Genomic DNA, 20,118 nt, shown 5'->3' with positions numbered 1-20,118 from the left:
GTGCACATACATACATACACTGATAAATAAACAACACATTCACAGGCAACAAGTATGAAACAAAGCAAATGAAATAAAATGGCTGACAGACAACGTATAAATGTTATTTAATCATGGAGCCACACTGACGCTATGTGTGTATATATTCATCTAGAATGAGACTCAGGTTTGTATTAGTGTCACCAGTTTTGAGACTAGAACCCTCCAAGTGTTGTATACATTATAATGAGGTCTATAGTTATGGATGAAATGAGTTTTGAGCACACAGTTTTCTGAGTAGCAGACACTGCCAGCTGAGCTGAGTTGTCTTCCTTGTAATCATTTTTGCTATGAGACTGCTCCAAAGACTTACATCTAGGCTGACATGATCTGTAACATATTGCCTATAACATTAACTGTGCCTCAATGTCCGTATGAAGATTTTCTTCAAAGCTTATTTATTTTCTGACATACCAGAAAATAGCATTATGTGACAGAAAAAAAATCAAACAAGGATTTGTTTATTAAAGATGGTCAGTTTTTTTGAATTGCAGACTCCAGAGTCCACTTTTTGCTGCTTTTGGCGTCTTCATTTTCCTGATCTGCACTTGTCTTGTGAGGAGTGTTGTTGAGCAGAATAGTGCAGCCAGAATAGTTTGGGGCAGCTGGCTGGGTCAATGAATCACATGATACCAGTAGAATAATTTTTTTACCGCTTAATTAATCAGTTAATGATTGCAGCCATCTGTTCATGTTTCGATTATTGTGATACCCAGCTGGATTGAGATCCATTTTGAGTGTAAGCCCTAAGAGAAAAGCTCTACAAACACCAAAGCAGAAAACTTACCAGAACCAAAGTGAACGGAGGTAGCCTCAAACATTAAAATATGTATTTTAATAATCCAAAGAAATACAAATAAATAAAAGGATTAAGCATTTTCGTCTGCAAACATAACCAGACTTCTTCAGAATCAGTTATACACATTCATAGCAAACATTAAATTTAAGCAAACAGATGCAACACCTGACATAATTTGTTGCATGCAGTTGAAAACCAGAACGAGCAAGAATTAACCAGCCAGCACATGAAATGTAGAGTGGCAAAGCACCTTTTTTATTCCCAAATACATAAGGAATATTTACGTCGGAAGGTTATGAGTGAATGGGTCAAATGCAATCGATGCTCAGCATATTTGATTTCAAAACTGAGAAGTTCTAACTATAAGAAATTCTTTGAATACAACAAAAAAGGAAACAGAGGATCAAATTACAAGTACAGGAAAAGTGGTTCGGTGGTATCGTAAGAAGTGATCTGTATACACTACAGGTAGGGCATAGTTTAGTTATGACTTTTACTATCTGAGCATTTAGTCATCAATGTCAGGTGAGAACAGTGATTTTGAAGGTACTTTTGCCACTGTGGTATTTGATTGTAGAGCAGAGCTGATTCCAGGTTTACCCAACACTGTTTTAGAATCAACAATATAACAGTGTAGTCTTTTATTTATTAGTTAACTTGGTAAGCCCACTAGACTCATGGCCCTGTTTTTGGAAATGACCCAGGAACACTGTCTGTGGTTACCTGAATTCCTTTGAGCCACACAGTATGCAGGGGGTGTCAAACCTAGGACTACAAAATGAAACTCATTAACAACTAATAGCTTTATTGCTGTCTACTAAACTTCCAGACAAAGTTAAAAATCTGAAAGCAGTGAACAGAACATACCAGGTAGTTTGACCCCCCCAAAAAAATTAAAACAAAAGAAAAAAGTCTGCATCATAAATGTTGTTAAAGTCAGGAGTAGCCAGAACTTATTGATAGGAAACTTAAGTGCTGCCTCCCATAAAGGACAGTCCCAAGACTATCTCAAACAGCCACAAGCCCATAAGTTGGATAGCAGTGAGCATCAAACATGTAGTAACCTCTCTATGGTTAGAAGACTCTGGAATCTGAGTAGGAGCAATCAAAGTGTCCCACAGCTGTATGCATCAAATAAATATCTGACCTTAATAACTGGCTGCAGTTATAAAATAAGCTTAAAGGGACCACAGAGTGTTATGGCCATGTTAAGTTAGATCATAATCTACTGACCTTTACCCTTAACCTTAAAAATCTATAAACCCCCTGAAACCAATATCTCAACATTCAAGGAATTTAAACATACTAACTTCATCATATTGTATGATGGAGTTTCAAAATTAGCTTATACCAGCATCAGTCGTAGTATTGTCAAAATGGGTAGCTTTACTAAGGAGTTATATGCCCACCTGGATAAATGTATAGAACTGGCAGTTCCAACCAGATCTAAATATAATGGAAAATTCAAAAACAAACCGCACTGGTGGTTCACTAGCATCAGTAAACTCTACAATAAAAGGGAAACAAATCATTAAAGTCTACAGCAGATCAGGGGGGAAAACATAAATCAAGAATAATAGAAATATTACAAAAAACTTGAAAAATAATATTAGGTAAGTTAAAGCAGCCCATGAACGTAGATTAGCATCTGAAGCCAAGGCTAATTACAAATATTTCTTTAGCTATGTTAGGAATCTAAGAAATACCACCTATTCTTGCTTTGAATGTATTCTTAATGCCACCACCTGTTTGGACCCAACAGACATTATCAACATACTAGCAAACACATTCAGTCCAAATTGTACCCCAGAGAAAGCCATCCAAAATCTGCATACCCCTAATTCTCTCAACCCCCCCATCATCACTGAGTAACATGCATTGATGGCACCTTCTAATATCAAAAATACTTCCTCCATGCCTCCTGATAATATACCTGTCTAATAATCAGTACTAAGCAAGCCTGGATGGAGCTTCTCCTTAAACGATTAAAGCTGATTTAACCACTGACTTTGTCCCCGAGATTTGGTGCATGATAGTGAGACTGCCAACCCACAAGGGTAGCCCCACCAATGACCCCGAAAATTATAGGCCCATCAATCTGATGAGACTCATAGGTTCATAGATTCATAGGTAGGTACTAGGCTATCTGCCCGAGGGCATTTATAAGCCTAGCCAGAGTGTGTCAGCTTTCTCCGCCCTGTTGATTAATTAACTGAGCCTCTGTCAAGAAGAGCCAACAAAGTGATCCCAGGGGTGTATTTTCTGTTACCCATCCACTCGTCAAAGTTCATCTTGAAGAGTGTTAGTGAGGGGCTAATGTAGTTAGGAATGTTGTTCCAAAGCATGGGGAGTCTCTGTGACAGGAATCTATCCCTCCAGCATGTTCTATTTATTGTTGTGGTGAGGTTTAGCTCCCTAGAGTGAGTGGCTCACAGTGACTTGGATTTCTTTAGGTGAAGCATGTCCATCAATTCTGAGTTGAACATGGCTTTGTAAGTTAGGCAGAGATCACCTCTGAGTAAGCGATATGCTACTGAGTACAGCTGGAGTTTTTCCAGTCAGGCTGCATAGGACATATGTTTGAAGCCAGTAATCCTCTTGGTGAGGTACTTTTGTGGTCTTTCCAGCTGTTGTAAGTGCCTTGTGAGGTACATCCCAAATGGGGCATTGTACCCTATGATGGGTTTGATGAGTGAAGAGTAGAGGGGCACTATAACCTCTTTATTTCTAGATGTGAACCCTTTAGTAATTAGATGGGCTACATAGAAGGATTTCCTAACTACTTTGGAAATATGATTGTCAAAGGAGAGATTACTATGTACCTGGGTTCCCCAGATCTCTTATTACCTGTTCTGTATTAAGGGGGCTGCCACCAATGTGGTAATTCATGGGTGTTTTGTTTTTCCCAAACGGGATGACTATGCATTTTTTGGCATTTAGCTTGAGGCCATGACTTTGACACCAGGTGTCCGTCTCAGTAAGTCCCTTTTGGAGAATGTCCATGTCAGCCAGAAAGTCAGTTATGGCTCCCAGTTTGCAATCATCAGCGAACTCGGTTAGCCATAGTCCTCCTGTGTTTGCCTGTACTTCTGAGAAGTATATGCCGAACAGTAGGGGTCCCAGGACCAAGACTTGTAGGACACCACTTGTGACTGGTTTAGAGTCGGACCAGGAGCCCACTATTCTTACCTTGTGAGTTCTGTCTGTAAGCCAGTTGGCAACCTATCTAGTGATGTAGGGGTTTATGTTCAGGCTGGTGAGTTTTTCTATAATTCCTGAGTGGGGAATGGTGTCAAAAGCCTTGGTGAGGTCCCCTCATCTATGGCCTCGGTGACTGTCTTGAAGAAGTCAACCAGGTTTAATAGGCATGATCTGCCCTTAACAAAGCCGAACTGGGTCGGGTCAAGTGTTTGGAGGTTCCCAATGTCTTTGTTAATGAGTTCCATGATGATGCGCTCCATAGCCTTGCAGACCAGGCTAGTCACACTTATGGGGTATAGTTACCAGGGTCAGTTGTGGCCCTTCCTTTGTGGAGCGGAATAACTGTTGCTGTGCACCATTCTGTGGGAATGTAGCCTGTGGAGAGGCTGAGGTTGAACAGTGTGTTTAGGTGTGGGGTTAGTTCATTTTGTAGTTCGTGAAAGATGCAGCCTGGGACACAATCTGGCCCCATTGATGCTGTGCTTTTGGCTTTTGAAAGGGCTGTTTTCACCTGTGCGTCTGTGATTTCTGGGAAACTACACTTTTCCGGTATTGTTGTGTGCCCTTTGGGGGTGAGAGGGGGGTGAAGTTTGCACTGAATCTATCTGCCAGGATGTTGGCAATATCAGTAGGATCAGTATACTTTGTGCTATTTTGCACTAGCTCAGAGCATATCTGTGAGTTGCCACTTAGATTCTTTACATAGCTAAAGAAGGGTTTGTGGTTATCTTTTGACTCCTTTGCTATTTTTCTTTCAAAGTTAGCCTTGGATGATTTCATGAGGGACCTTAGTTTCTTACTGATACTGATCAGGGATGTCTTTCCTTCTTGGGATTTGCTTTTTTTCTGAACTAGTTTCCTCCTTCTATTGTATAGCCTGTTTATGGCAGGGGTCCACCAGATTGGTTTCCTTCTCTTAGGGGAGTGAGTCTTGGTTTTGCTAGGGATGGCACAATCCATGCATCCTTGTAGGTGCTCATAGAGTGCATTTGTAAAGGTTCCTGCATCTTGGACACTGCTATCCTTTAGCGTGGGGGCTGTGAAACTTACCACCTCTGTCTTAAGTAAGGTGAAGTTTGCTATAGAAAAGCTTTTCACTGTGGTTTCCTTGGTTGAGGGTGGTGGTCTGGACATCCAGAGTGATTAGTTTATGGTCTGATCTAACCAGTGATGGGTTGACCTCCGGTGCGGAACACCTGTCACCCATGTTGGTAATGACCAGGTCCAATATGTTTTCACCTCTGCTAGGAGAGTTTACCAGCTGATCCAGGGCATTTGAGTTGATAAATTCCAGGAAGCGCTGGACCTGGGAGTTTGTACTTGAGTAGTTTTCCCAGTTAATGGTAGGGTAATTGAAATTGCCCCATATCAGGGTGTTCGGTAAGACATTCATGTTTTCCAGTGTCTCCAGAATGGCGGAGTGGTGATCCTGGGTCATGGAGGGTGATCTGTAGCAGGCCACAATTTGCATTTGCATTGCAGATTTGCCCAGTGTTAGTTGCACATGGATGATCTCAGAGGTATCATGCTGCGCCACTAACCTGGAGGTGTAGGTATCCTTGATGAATATGGATACACCCCCTCCTTTTGTGTTTTGCCCATGTTCTGTGGCCTTAATGTGTGGTATGAGTTGTAGCCTGGTAGTGCTGGGATGCTCTGTGGAGCCTTGAACCAGGTTTCAGTTACTGCACAGATGTCGACATTCTCCATACTGAGGAGTGCTTCGAGCGCGGGTATTTTGAGATTTAAACTCCTGGCGTTGAGTAGCATAACCCTCATTTTTTTATTTGTGCTGTTTACGGAGGTGGGTTTGACTTTTGAGCCTTGCCTAAAAAAGGCACTATGGGGGCAGCAAGAGCCTTGGCCAGTATTTGAAAGCCTAGGGGTGACAGGTGCAAGCCATCTGTTGTGAAGCAACGAGGCTTGTCGAGCATGTCGCCCCAGGCTGACAGACACTGGATCCCCTTTGAATGACACCGAAGCCTAGCCAATTGTTGAAATTAATCATTTTTTCTTTATACTGTGGTATCATTCTTGGTGAGGGCAGGATGCTACTCAAGGTCAGGACCATACCCGCCTGGGCTACATGATCAAAGAGCTCTTCAATGTCTCTTTTCATGAAGTCCAGGGAGGTACATCTCAGGTCATTCACACCAACATGAACAATGACAGAGTCATATTTGTACTTGTTCTGGATTGACCTGAGTGCTTGTGTTATGTGGCAGATTCTGGCTCCTGACAAGCAGCTAACAGTAACCTTCTCCTTGTCCAGCCTAATGAGTGAGACGTCAGTGTGCCTGACTATAGAGTCACCTATTACTAGTGTGTTAGGTATGTTATTTCGTCTTAAGGGCTGTGATTGTGTGGCACACTGATTTTTTGTTTTATGTGTTGTCTGGTTTGTGATGGGGGGGTGCAGGTTTTTTGGGTGTCTGCTTTGGAGCTCTCTGATGCTTTTGCACGTTTTTATTTAGAGCCTCCAAGTATGATTTTGTGTATTTATGTGTATTATTTGCCAGTGCTGGTTTAGTAGGTCTGTGTGAGGCTAGAGGTGTGGTGCAAGTGTTAACCTTCTCCTCATGACTGTCTGTTCCAGTCTTGGGTGGAGAGACCTTAGCCTCCAGTTTGGCTGTATAATTCCATCTCTCGCATATGTTAATGTTCTGTGGTAGGAGGAGATGGTTGTCTGTGTACATGAGGCAGTTGTAACATTGCCTCAGGATACCCAAGTTCACCAGCTGGACTGGAGAGTACACCTGAAATTGCCCTTTGGGCATGCCTGAATAGTAGGGGGAGCTGCTTAGTCACTTGGTTGGTGAGTGGGGATAAAGAGCCTTGCCCTGCTGGGCAGTCAAGTGTCGGGGTATATTAGTGCTTGCTATTAGGTCTGAGCAAGTGCTGGACTGTAGGATGCTTTTTAAGTGCTTAGGTTGAGAGTTAGACTACTTTCAAGGGAAAAACAGAAGAGGAGACTTGGTGGAGCCGAGAGTAATTTAGCCCTAACTAACCAGCACTGCCCGGATGTGCAAAACCGTGCAAGCATGTTTTTTACAGGAGGGAAATGAAAGAGAGAGAAATTAGCCCAAAATGGCCTATAAACTATTAACTTCTGGGCTGGAACCACTCCTCCAGGAACAGATGGCTGCTCAAAGCTCCCTCTCCCACAGGTGAACAGAGAAACCTCCTTCTATCCAAGTAAGGTATGGGCAACTCAGAAACTTGTAACACAGTCCTGAATTCAGCACTAGCCTGAAAACTGGACTATACCAGCTTAGAAAGGTGGGAAACAAGGAAACATTTTTTTTGAAAAGATAAGGCAAAAACAATAAAAAATACACTTAAAACAGCTTTAAACGACTACAAACAGTAAAAAATACACTTAAAACCACTTTAGATGACTACAAGCTGTCAGAAAAGGCTTTTAAACTAATTACCCAATTAACCAGTAAAAAAATCTCAAAACTGTGCTCTGTTCCTGTAGTCTTCAATCAGACAAGTTCTAACTGCACACTCCTGCCACTGGGGTGCAGGGGAACCTTCTCCAAAAAAGAAGGCCTGGATTAGGGCTCAAGTTATACAAACAAAGCTAGATTCAGCAGGCCTGAATCTAGTTTATGCAACAGCAAACAAGGCACACCAATTTCAGTAAGAAACAGTTCAAATATGCAGGCACTATAAGCCTCTAACCAGAAATTCCCAGCTCAGAAGGGCAGAGTCCAATCTCTCCTCCCACAAGAGTGCAGACCACAAACCTTCTTAATGTAAAATGACTGGCCTGAAGCCCAAGAACTTAAACCAGAACTAATACACTTTTAGAATAGCAGACACTGAGCCTTCAATCAGCAGTTCCCAACTTAGAAGGATTTAAGCTACCTGTCCTGCCACAACAGTGCAGGCCACAAACCTTCTTAATGTAAAACAACTGGTTTGAAGCCCAAGTGCTTAAACCAAAAGGCTTAGAATGATAGCTACACTTTAATCAGGTTACTACCAAGCAGTAATAAATACAATTCAATACTTTTAAGAAGGCCTGAATTAGTGCTCAGGTTATACAAACAAAGCTAGATTCAGCAGGCCTGGATCTATTCTATGCTACAGCAAACAAGGCGCAACAATTTTAGTGGGAAACAGTTCAAATATGCAGGCACTATAAGCCTTTAACCAGAAATTCCAAGCTCAGAAGGGCAGAGTCCAGCCTCTCCTCCCACAAGAGTGCAGACCACAAACCTTCTTAATGTAAAATGACTGGCCTGAAGCCCAAGTGCTTAAACCAGAACTAATACACTTTTAGAATAACAGACACTGAGACTTCAATCAGCAACTCCTAACTTAGAAGGATGTAAGCTACCTGTCCTGCCACAACAGTGCAGTCCACAAACCTTCTTAATGTAAAACAACTGGTCTGAAGCCCAAGTGCTTAAACCAAAAGGCTTACACCAAGCAGTAATGAATACAATCAAGCACTTTTAAGATGAAGCAAAAGCAAAGTAAAGTAATAAAGTAGGAAGAAACACAAATGCAGATGAATAACATGTTATTTATTTTTTTTTTTAAGTGAGCAAATGAGATGGGCCCAGGAGGTGTATCCAAATGCAAATTTACAAGAGGAGCAGGCAGTTTCAAAGCCACCAAGATTAGCACCAAAACAAAAGCAATGAGGGTGGGTGGGGAACTAACTGAAAAAACAGAGCCACAACTTCCAGCTAGATAGTATTCAATGCAACACAGAGAAATCAATTTAAATGCTGTATTATTTGGAAAAAGTGCAGATAAAGATTTACTTAAATTCACTTATACATCCAGTTGATTGCAGGTAGGACTTAGCAGGCCAAAGCTCAGAGTTTAAGCAGAAAATAATCCAAAATATACCACTTATATAAGGCAGAAACTGAATGTCAATGAAGTGAAACTTCTCCCACTTATCACTGGCTATGCAGGAATTCTAACTAGCACTAAATTCTAACAAGGATTAACCGAAAAGAACAGATCCACAAATTCCAGCTAGATAGTATTCAATGCAACACAAATAAAGCAATTTAAATGCTGTATTGGCAAAACAATGGAGCATATAACAACAGATGTGATTGGCCGAGGTATCAGAAATCTCATCAGATTAAACCTGTATCCCTATCCCTTTGGCTTTGTCAAAGGTAGATCTTGTCTAATGAATGTAGTTAACTTCTTCCGGAAGGTAACACAGATGGTTGACCATGATCATGCTGTCTACACAGCATACCTTGAGCTGGCCAAGGCATTGGATACCATCCCACCTGCTACATAGTTAGTATACTTAGCATGTTAAAAGTATATTTCTAGGCAGTTAGATGGATAGCAAATTGGCTAAAAGGCAGAGCACACACAGTTCAGGTTATCAGAGTATATGAAGGTATACAGTGGTGTCCCCAGGCCTCGGTGCTTGAACCCCTTCTGTCCAGCATTTACTTATCTGACCACCAGATCCTAAACCAAGACCTCTGGCTAAGGAAGTTTGCAGATGGCTGCATTCTAGGAGTCATTGTCAAATTTCCTGGAAATGCCCAAACCCTTTGGCAGGAACTTGGGTATGTAAATAGCTGGTGCACTAAAAATGGTCTCAGATTAAATGCTAAAATGTGTAATATTGTCACATTTGGTATATTGCCCCCCCACCCCCACCCCAGCATACAACACAGACAAAACCCCACTTCAATATTAGAATGTTATAATGTTGTTAAAGGCCTTTGAACTTAGGTTGATAATTCCATCTCCTTTGATCATCATGTGACAATAGTAGTCAGACAGTTTTTCTACTTAGCTCAGTTAATTGCCAAATGAATATCAGTCAGATCTAAACAGGTAATTGTTCTCTTATATTCTGCATTGATTATGTCAGTTATTGAGTACACTATCATGCTTGGGATGTACCTCACCAATTGAGTACACTATCATGCTTGGGATGTTCATAGGTTCATAGGTGTTTACTAGGCTAACGACCACAAGGGCCTTTTTAAGCCTAACCATGCATCCCAAATCTCTGACAAGTTCTAAATAATCATGAAATTGCTAAGTTCTGTACCTCACTAATTGAGTACACTATCATGCTTGGGATGTACCTCACTAATTGAGTTCACTATCATGCTTGGGATGTTCATAGGTGTTTACTAGGCTAATGACCACAAGGGCCTTTTTAAGCCTAGCCATGCATCCCGAATCTCTGACAAGTTCTAAATAACCATGGTATCACTAAGTTCTGTACCTCACTAATTGAGTACACTATCATGCTTGAATGTACTTCACTAATTGAGTGCACTGTCATGCTTGGGATGTACCTCACTAATTGAGTACACTATCATGCTTGGGATGTAACTCACTAATTAAGTACATTATCATGCTTGGGATGTACCTCATTAATTAAGTACATTATCATGCTTGGGATGTACCTCACTAATTGAGTACACTATAATTCTTGGGATATACCTCACTAATTGAGTACACTATCATGCTTGGGATGTACCTCACTAATTGAGTACACTATCATGCTTGAGATGTATCTCACAAGACATATTAGAAAAAAAGCAGCAGTTCCTAACCAGGAGGATTGCTGACCTAACAACTCTAAGCTACTAGGAAAGACTGGAATCACAATCTCTTTATTCAGTATTTTCAGAGGGATGATCTTTGCCTTGCCTTCCATGCCATTAGGGAATCTACTAATTCTGGATCTCTTGTATCTCTCATATGTCTACAAATCAAATAGCTCCACTAATACCAGATTCAGGGATCTAAATCTTCACAGGCAGATAAATGAAACATGATGGACAGACTGGTTCATCATGCAGCACCTCCTCCTCCCACCTCTATAACAGACCCCCCCCTGCAAATTAAGCAGTCTGACACACCATCATCCTTCAAACAGGACCTAGATGATTGGATGGGTACTCACAAATTAATCCCAGGCTTGACTGGCCTAGTCTCAGGAGTACTGGCAAGGTGTAAATGGCCAAAAGGTCTCACTTAAATTGTATTTCCTAGGGTCCTATGAAAGTGCATATTCCCAGTAGATGTTATCTGCCTGAACCTTAGGATGGTGTCAGCATCATTCCCCACAATGGTCTAAAAAGAAAACTGTAGAAAAGAGGTATAAGCCCTATCACTAAAGTTTATTTCTTTGCTTTGTTTGCCATCAGGCTATCCTTACTAGGCATGAGACCACTGACACTGGTGCCTGGATAAACAGAGGAAATCAGCAAGCAAAGAAAATAAAGATTGCTGGAACTGAATTCATCCCCAAAGCCATGGTGAGTGCCTTCATGTAGTGGACCCTGTTGATTATAAAGTCTCATGAAGTGAATGCTGATGTGTGTAAACATTATCAGTATTATGACAAAGGAAGGAAGACTGTGTACATGGTTCCCTGGATAAAAAGTGCACATTCCTAGGATGGACCAGTGCCCAGGACTCCTCTAAAGATGAAACCATTTTGTCATATGTGAACACTTAATGAAGATATTTGGAGAGAAGAAAATGGAACTATTTTTACTGTATTGTTAGGCCATGATGAAGATGGCCCACCTGCGGCATATGAAATTTGTAGTCCCCAAAAAACACCAAAACTGACTGACAATCTTCCAGCCTGCATTTTGGCCAGAGTTGAGTTTATCCTCGAGCCTAAGTGAATATCTTCATGAGGTAGACTTGTTAAAGGCTGGATGTAATGTTCCAAGGATAAAAGACTGTTCATTCCTGGTATGGGCACTGGTGCCAGGACTGGAAAAAGAGACACAGCAAAATCATCTATATTGGAAACATTCCTAACAGAGGGTTAGTCTATGATGTGAGGACCCTTCATGCCAGATAAAATTAATAATCCACTAAAAAAGAATAGCCAAGTAAGAGACAGACATGCAAAAATATGTATAATTCAGAACACAAACTATGATAATGATTATTGTTTTTTCTATGCAATGAGCCACAAATGTCCATACCAGGGATATAATTGCAATAGTAAGAGAGAAATTAATTGGAGAGAAATATATTTGGACCAGAATGACTGTCAGAAGCTACATATAAAAATTTAAGATCATTAACATATCAGATAAGAACAAGGCAACAGCTAGGAAAAGAAACACTACACCATCTGGAAAAAGATATGTCCACGGAAGTGGTAAAAAAAAGCAGAGGTTACTAAAATTAATAAAGGCGAACCATGGAATCAAGAAAGAAAATGAAGACAGCTGGTTGGGCAGTGTTTACACAGAAAACAAAAGCCGTAGTAATTAATATGATCCCAGCAGCTTCAAACACATCTGAGGGTGTATACAGGAAAAGACATCCAAACATGGAAAGCTTTACAAAGAAAGCAGCAACACAAAAGTAGAATATATTGATAAGCAGTTTAGCGCTGTAAAAAGGCAACAAACTGAAACTGAGGTAATGGAACAATTGAGACATGAAGGACAAACTACGGACAGTCTGATGCAGACGATATCTGCCTGTGATTATATGTCTTGTAATTAACACAGAGCGTGCCCCTGATCTTTAGCCTTACAGAAGAATCAAACTCGTTTTAAATAAATAATCATGTCTAGACTTTATAACCTGTGAGTAAAACATTTATCTGTTACTTCCTGTTTATTCTGATGATCTTTTGGGGGATGTCATGTCCGTGTTTGTATTTTAGTAGAGCTTTTTTATCTGCTTTACATTTTTTGCCCATATGCTTGCTGTTGGTGTTTCATTACTGTTTTACTGACTTCTGTAGCTCTGCTAAATTTACTGGTTTTTGCCACTTAAAATGGGGTGTTTGTGCCTCTGCTGCTTTGGTTCCTTGAAGTTTGTTTTTGTGTTTTTTTTTTTTCTGTCATGCGTGTTTCTAATTCTGGTCACCACTAACCATACTTTCCAAAATTTAAGTGCAGGAGCAAAGTCCTATCACAGAACAAGCGCAATGAATGGTTAATCTGCTTAGGTTAAGACCACAATAGTTTCAAGGGTGTGATATGCCAACCCTTTTTACCTAACATGCTGCAGGCATAAAACTATATTCAAATGTTATATGTCTGAAAAGCATCGTTAGACTCAACAGTCTGATTCTTGCTCAAAACTGAAAACATCTTCTCCTGTATTGGGACTAATAACACCAGTGAGCTGTGTAGACATGAAAATAGTCAGGCCTCAGCCGGCATCTCCAGGTCCCAAGCCAAACATAAAGATGAACAATGATACACTGAAAGTTGTTCTGCGGGTAATATAGAGAGGTTGTTTACTCCAAAATTAGTCAGTTCTCAAGTGTAAGATCTCTGGCAGACGCAGAAGTTGGTGTGACCTGGGGTCTCTACATGAATTTATGATGTCAGCCCTCAAGAATGCTTCATTTTTGTACTTTTCCAAGAAAACACATGTATGAGAAATAAAACATAGAGTCCCTTGCTCAGTGTCCCTCACTAGATGGAAAGGACAAAGGGAAGCTGACGCCTTCATTTTGCCTAATAACTCCAAGTCTAAGGTAATCTTAACAGATGATGAAACAAAAAGGGGGGTGGCCCACAAACCCCATATTGTCCCTGCAGGAGACACAGCAGTAGGCCTTTTTAGTCCATGGAACAGTCTTCTTGAATAGAAAACCCCAACACTGTTGTTGTTCTCCAAATTTCTAATCAACTAAGCAATGGTTCAAAGTTTGACTCCCTCCACCTCCATTTGCCTGCTGTGTGTCTCTGAGCAAGTTACTTAACCAATTTTCTAGAGCTGGGTCTGAAAAAGACCCATGTGGGTCAGTGTTCTAACTAAGCTGACAAATAACAAACAAACAAACAAACAAACAAACAAATACATAAACTTTCATCAGGAGAATTGATTGAAAGTCTAGTTAGGCTTTCATAACAGGAGGCAGAGAGTTACGCAGACATAAATAGTTAAGAAAAGAATAACAGACATATTAAGATATTTGAGTGAAAGAGACTACAGAGAGTGTTAGTAGACTAATAAAACAGATGAGCACATTAATTGTGACCACTAAGACAGATCCAGATAAAGTGACAGAAATAAATAAAATACACTAGCAAACAACTAAACTAACAACAGATACAATGTTACCACAGAAATGCAGGACAATAAGAAAATAAATGAGCATGTAGATTGTCACTATGGAAACATCAGTTAGATATAAAGTAAGTATGTCAAAATATATCACTAAAACACAACAGGAAAGTGAAAACATCAAAACATATCAGAAAGATATGCATGATAAAAGCAGAACACGAGGTTTTATGTCCTACAATCTCTAATCATAAACTAAAGGTATAAGCACAAGAGGAAAGATTCAGAAGAAATACAATGAAATAAAAAGGAAAAAAACGCAAAATGATTACGTCACATATGACCCAAAAAGTTTACAGTAACAATAATAACAGCCAAAACAGAAGAAATTAATACATTCGGGAGAAGCAGCTGTAAACATCCTGAACATAACAAAGAAAGATACCAAATGGCAGGAGGAGATAAAAGAAATAGTATGAAATCATGCGGATGATATGCAATGGAATGAAATGAAACTGAAACAAAATTAAGAAAAGCCACAAAATGGAAATCCCCAGGTATATATGCTGTACTCATTTTCTGATTAAATGTATTAACACCTTTGCACAATGATTGAGCCTTAAATAAACATTACCTATATGCATATTTTGAACTGGCAGCATTCTGGTTTAACAACAGGAACAGCTCCTCCTTAAATGATCATTTTAAATTCTTAAATTAAGATGATAATCTTAAATTTGACCTGCATATATAAAACCGCATAAGAAAGACTCGTCAAAAGCTAGGGATTCTTTATAGAGACAAAAACCTTCTCACCAATGCAACTAAAGTTCCAGTTGCCCTACTTGCCTCCTCCCCTCAGTACTTTATGGTGCTCCCATCCTTACTAACATTCAGGTATCATAAAAATCAAAACTTCAGCAACGCTATAACAAAGTTGCTAAATATGCAGGAAATACCTCTTTCAGAACCCACCACTCACTGTATAGCATTGAAGTTCCTAAATTGGTTATAACTACCCCATCAACTAGCATATGCACTGCTTCTTGCCACCTATAAAATTATCCAGAATTTGTCTTCTTCTCCAGCACTAAATAATATTCTACACAACTATGTTCCCAATCGGTCATTACAATCCAGTGCCCAAAAACTCCTGTCTGTCTACAAACCTGTCAAATCTGCTGGGCATTGTCTGTACTTGTACAGGGTTGCTAAGGCCTGGAACTCCTTATCTATATCCATCAGGTTAATACCCTCCCTTCCTCCCTTCCTTCAAAACCATTCTGAAATATTTCCTAGCCAAAAGTTGGCTCTGTTCTTGCTCGACATCAGGATAAACTATATCCCTAAATGTGAACAAATACTTCTTCACACCTTACACCTCCTTACTCTCCCTTCTTCACACTTCCTTACTTGGCACAGGTGACTGAGGCTCAGTTAGTGGCTGGAGCATCTGAGGTGACCAAGGCTCAGTTAGTGGCTTGAGCATCTGAGGTGACCAAGGCTCAGTTGGTGGCTTGAGCATCTGAGGTGACCAAGGCTCAGTTAGTGGCTCAAGTGTCTGAGGTGACCAAGGCTCAGATAGTAGCTCGAGCATCTGAGGTGACTAAGGCTCAGTCAGTGGCTATAGCGTCTGAGGTGACCAGGGCTCAGATAGTGTCTCAAGCATCTGAGGTGCTGGGAAGGAAGGAGAGGTGTGCCCATCCTGGGAGGAAGTGCATCCAGTTGGGTATACTGTACTACCAACACCTGTTGAAGACTGAGGATGGACAAGGGGGAACTGTCCTAAATGCAAATAAATGGGGGACATTGACTAAGTCACTGTGGAGGGGGACATTGACTGAGTCACTGTGGAGGTAGAACGATACTTCTGCATGTTCATCCCTGAATGCACAGTCGGTACATGGGAGAGGAAAGATGAGTGTAAAAAGACAAAACTCTGTAAAAGGAGCAACAATCTCCTCACCAGAGCAGGGGGTCAGAGCAAGTCCTCAGGAGGAAAGGCATGCCTGGTAGATCCAGTGAACAAGGAGAGGCCCGAGGGAGCTTATGGTCAGTGGTGAAGGGCAAAAAGATTAAACCAGAAGATGAAAAGGGCAATAATAACATTGAGTATAACAGCCATATACATGCTGCCTTACAAACTCAAACATTTTAGAGATAAATACAGATCTAGGGTCTGTGATACAAAACTAGAAATGGCTGCACATCTTTTTTGTTGCTTGTAATATATTTATGCATGAGGGTACATATTCTAAAAGGCATAGTTTGTTACATTGGGGGTTGTGACAGTGATACAATATACAAGTAGATGAGAAGCGCTGGGAAACTAAAGCAGAAAGAATTACGGAAAATGGAGACGTAGTGATCCCAAGGGATCACTCAATACCAACAGTCAAGAAAGCAGAAGCAGCCAGATATTGTAATTGTAGAGAAGCAGACAAAACCAGCATTAATTACTGAAACAGCTGCACCTAGTGATTATGATATCTCATGTACTAAAAGACATGAAGTTATAAAACGCCAAGGAATGCAAGCAGAAACTTGAGTAATGTGGAATAGGGAACCCAAGGTAGTTCCAATATAAGAGCTACCAGGCCAATAAAAAACAAATTTCAAATGTACTTGAATGTGTTACCAATAAAGATAACTACAAATAAACTACAGGGGGAGGTTATTCTTGGTGAATTTGTGGGTGCTGAGAAGAACACTCAGAAAACGTGAAAGTGTTATCAGTACTAATTTCTTGAACTTCCAAATTAAGAATGTGGTCCATTCTTGTCACAGTGCTAAATTCCCTAAACACTGGGAGAAACTAAAAACGTTTCTCAAGGAGAAAAATTCCAGCTTGATCAGATGTGAACAGGTATATTACAAATACGGAAAATGGAATACAAGATGAGAGGATCCAGAGGTATGACTTGTGGAGTATAAATTTCAATGTAATCAAAACATAATTGTCTGAATATTATCAACATTGAAATCTATGTATCATGACCAAATGTCTCTGTATACTTTGTCCTTTCAGTGGTTTCATCCTGTCTCTAGTCCAATGTTATCACACTTGCACAACATCAATACAGTGTGTCTAATTTGTAAAAAAATACAAAATGTTTGGCCCTGGTGTAATGGCAGCTGTGCCCTCGCTTTTTAACCATCCCCTGAGTCATACAACCTCAGGAAAAGGGGGAGAAACTGGGCACATCACAATGAGTCATATTTGCAATAACATACCCCATGACACATTAGGAATCCATTTTAATTAATGTGGAACTCAGTTTGATTGTACTTCCACCTTTCTGAGACTAAAAATAGTCAGAATGGATCAGCACTCTACCCTGGTCAAAATAAAACTAAAAGAAAGTCAATTAATATGCATAGACATTAAGTAAGCACAGTTACATGATTTACACAGGATGGAATCTGTAATCAGTTTAGCATTTATGGTGTAGCTATAAGAATATGTGGAACTTGGCACTTCGGTGCTGTGCAGGGATAAAACCCTGTATAGGAAGAAGTTTTTTCCAAGAAGATGTATCTGTTTGTGCTGCTACATCACTGTATCCTTCAGACAAGGTCAGTCTTAGGCCAAATGGACCATTTGGTCCAACCACTCTCAAAAGGATAAGGTCATTATGACTTTTGCAATCTACATGATAGAGACATGATGGCAAACTGCAAGGCATTTTTCTATTCATAGTCTTGTTTCTGCTGTAGTTGTAAGTCTGTTTAGTGGAAAGGGCTACATCTAACATCATGCATTACACTAGTAGGTACTATCAATCCTGCAGTATCACACCATTTGTATGGCTCGTAGTCTTACCTGCTTATGCTCTGTTAGGATAGTGTCTTTTGCTGCTAATAAATACTCACTAGGGATTTTAATCCAAAGCTGAACTGAATTGGCCATCTGTTTTTTTGTACCTTTCTAGTAACTGCTACAGAAGGCAAGACTGGAATTAATTTTAAGACTGACAGTAGCACTGTGTTGCTTCTGTTTGTACTTTTCTTGATGATGTGGGATGTATGAATGGTTGTTAATGAACTCATACCGCTCAACCTCTTAGCACAAGAAATCTGGAGAAAGGCAAAATAATGGGGGGACAAAAGCCCAAAAATAGGGACACATTTTAAACATTGCTTTTATAAATTTATAAAGTTATTAGAATAATAGGTTTTGCATTGTCATGTATTTACTGAAAGTATGAAGTCTGAAACTCAAAAACTATTTTTGTGACTTCAATTCTCAATGATTTGCCAGAAAATCACAGATTACATAAGGAACAGACCAAAATATGACGCAAAAATCTGAGCATTCTGTGACAATCTGGATAGCTGAGATGTATGAATGAATGCTATTATACAAAATAACTATGGAACAATCAGCCTCAACCAGTGCAAACCAGAAAGCACGAAAAAAAATGAACAGATACTGTGATGTGAGGAACTTCTGATCACCAAGGCCTGGGAGAGAATCTTACCAGTTCAATGGTATGACAGAGATACACTTGTGGTAGTTGCTGACAGAAGATAAAATAATCCCAGATAAGAAGAAGAAGTGAAACATGAAGTGTGTGTTCAGTGGAGGAAGACTAAAGTGGTTAGAAAAAAATATTCTACTTGGCTAAAAGAAAAAAGTATTAGAAGAGGTTTGACCATAAACGTACTGCAGAGATGCCACAGTTTCAGAGTCAAATAGAAAATGAGGGTAAAGGACAAAAAGAAACTTTAAGACATAAAATAGTTGCACTGGACTGACAAGAAGTTTTGGAAAGAAGTGTATAAAAAGAAGACAAACATATTCTGTGGAATTTGTGGATTATCAACATCCATGTGTGCTTCCTTCAGATTTGCTCCCTTCTGTGAAAACATGGTGGTGGTGTGCCATTTCTGAAGAGAGTGGCTTGAGCTTATTATTGTTGTTGAGGGTTGCGAGAAAGTTCAACAATGTTGTGTGGCTTTGTGGAAAAAGACTGACTGTAACAAGGTATGAGAATTAACATGGCAAGGGGGTCCAGTAATTCAGAGCAGGCAGGAGCTGATTAGGGTACTATGAAATGAGAATGCATAATGAAGTTTACAAAATATTCCTGCTCTTTTTTGAACCCCCACCCACACCATTCTCTTCAAAATCATCAAGCCTATCCACATTCACTCACTTGTACTGTACTTTCTGACACCTGTGGACCTTGGGCATGGGAGGTGAGAGTCCAGGATTGCGATTAGTCAGACGATTTTATCAGGTTTCATGTTTCAAATGAATTTACTTTAGAGTGGCATGGTTTGCTTGGTGGTGTCTGTAGCACCTCCCAAAGACACTGGTGTTTGTAGACTACTTAACTAGCAAAGGCAGAGTGATGATTTACTTCTGTTTTAGCTTATATTGTTTTAACAATGCATAAACAAGTAAGCATATCGTTTTGCTTTCAATATATATTAATAGCATACATTCCTGACACCTCATTTGAAATAATATTAATATTAACGTTTAGAACACTAACAGGCCAAAGGGGGTTGAATGGGGAGGGGTAGTAGGTGAAGAGTCAATTTGTGGGCCCAACCCAGGTGCATACCTCTCAATTTCTTAAAGCAAGAAATCTGGACAAAGCCATGACTAAAAGTGGGACAAAGGCCCAAAAATAGGTACATTTTTTTTTAAATATTACTCTTACAAACTTAGAAAGTTGATAGAATAGCAGGTTTGGCATTAGCATGATTTTTTTCTGAAGGGTATGAAGTCTGAAACTCAATGCCTGTCATTATTCTCTAACTTCAATCTTTAATGATTTGCTACTAATTTGCCAGAAAACCACAATTTTATGAAAAACGGACCAAAACATGAGACAAAAATCTGGACATTCTATGAAAATCCGTACAGTTGAGAGGTATGGGCAGGTGATCTAAACTGGGCCCAATAATTGCTAAGGCTGTCACTGCCTTCAGTCATCTTGGTGTCATACTGGAAAATCTGTGGACTTATGAATTAACTGACTCTATGTGTGCTGTAGGAGGCATTTGCTATTATCAGTCACTTTGATTTAATTTATTGACTGAAGAGAAAG

This window comes from Protopterus annectens, chromosome 8.part0 (genome assembly GCF_019279795.1).
Source record: "Protopterus annectens isolate FY-2018-M chromosome 8.part0, PAN1.0, whole genome shotgun sequence".
NCBI lineage: Eukaryota > Metazoa > Chordata > Ceratodontiformes > Protopteridae > Protopterus > Protopterus annectens.
The sequence above is the reverse complement of the archived record's forward strand: the minus strand, read 5'-3'. Positions refer to the sequence as shown.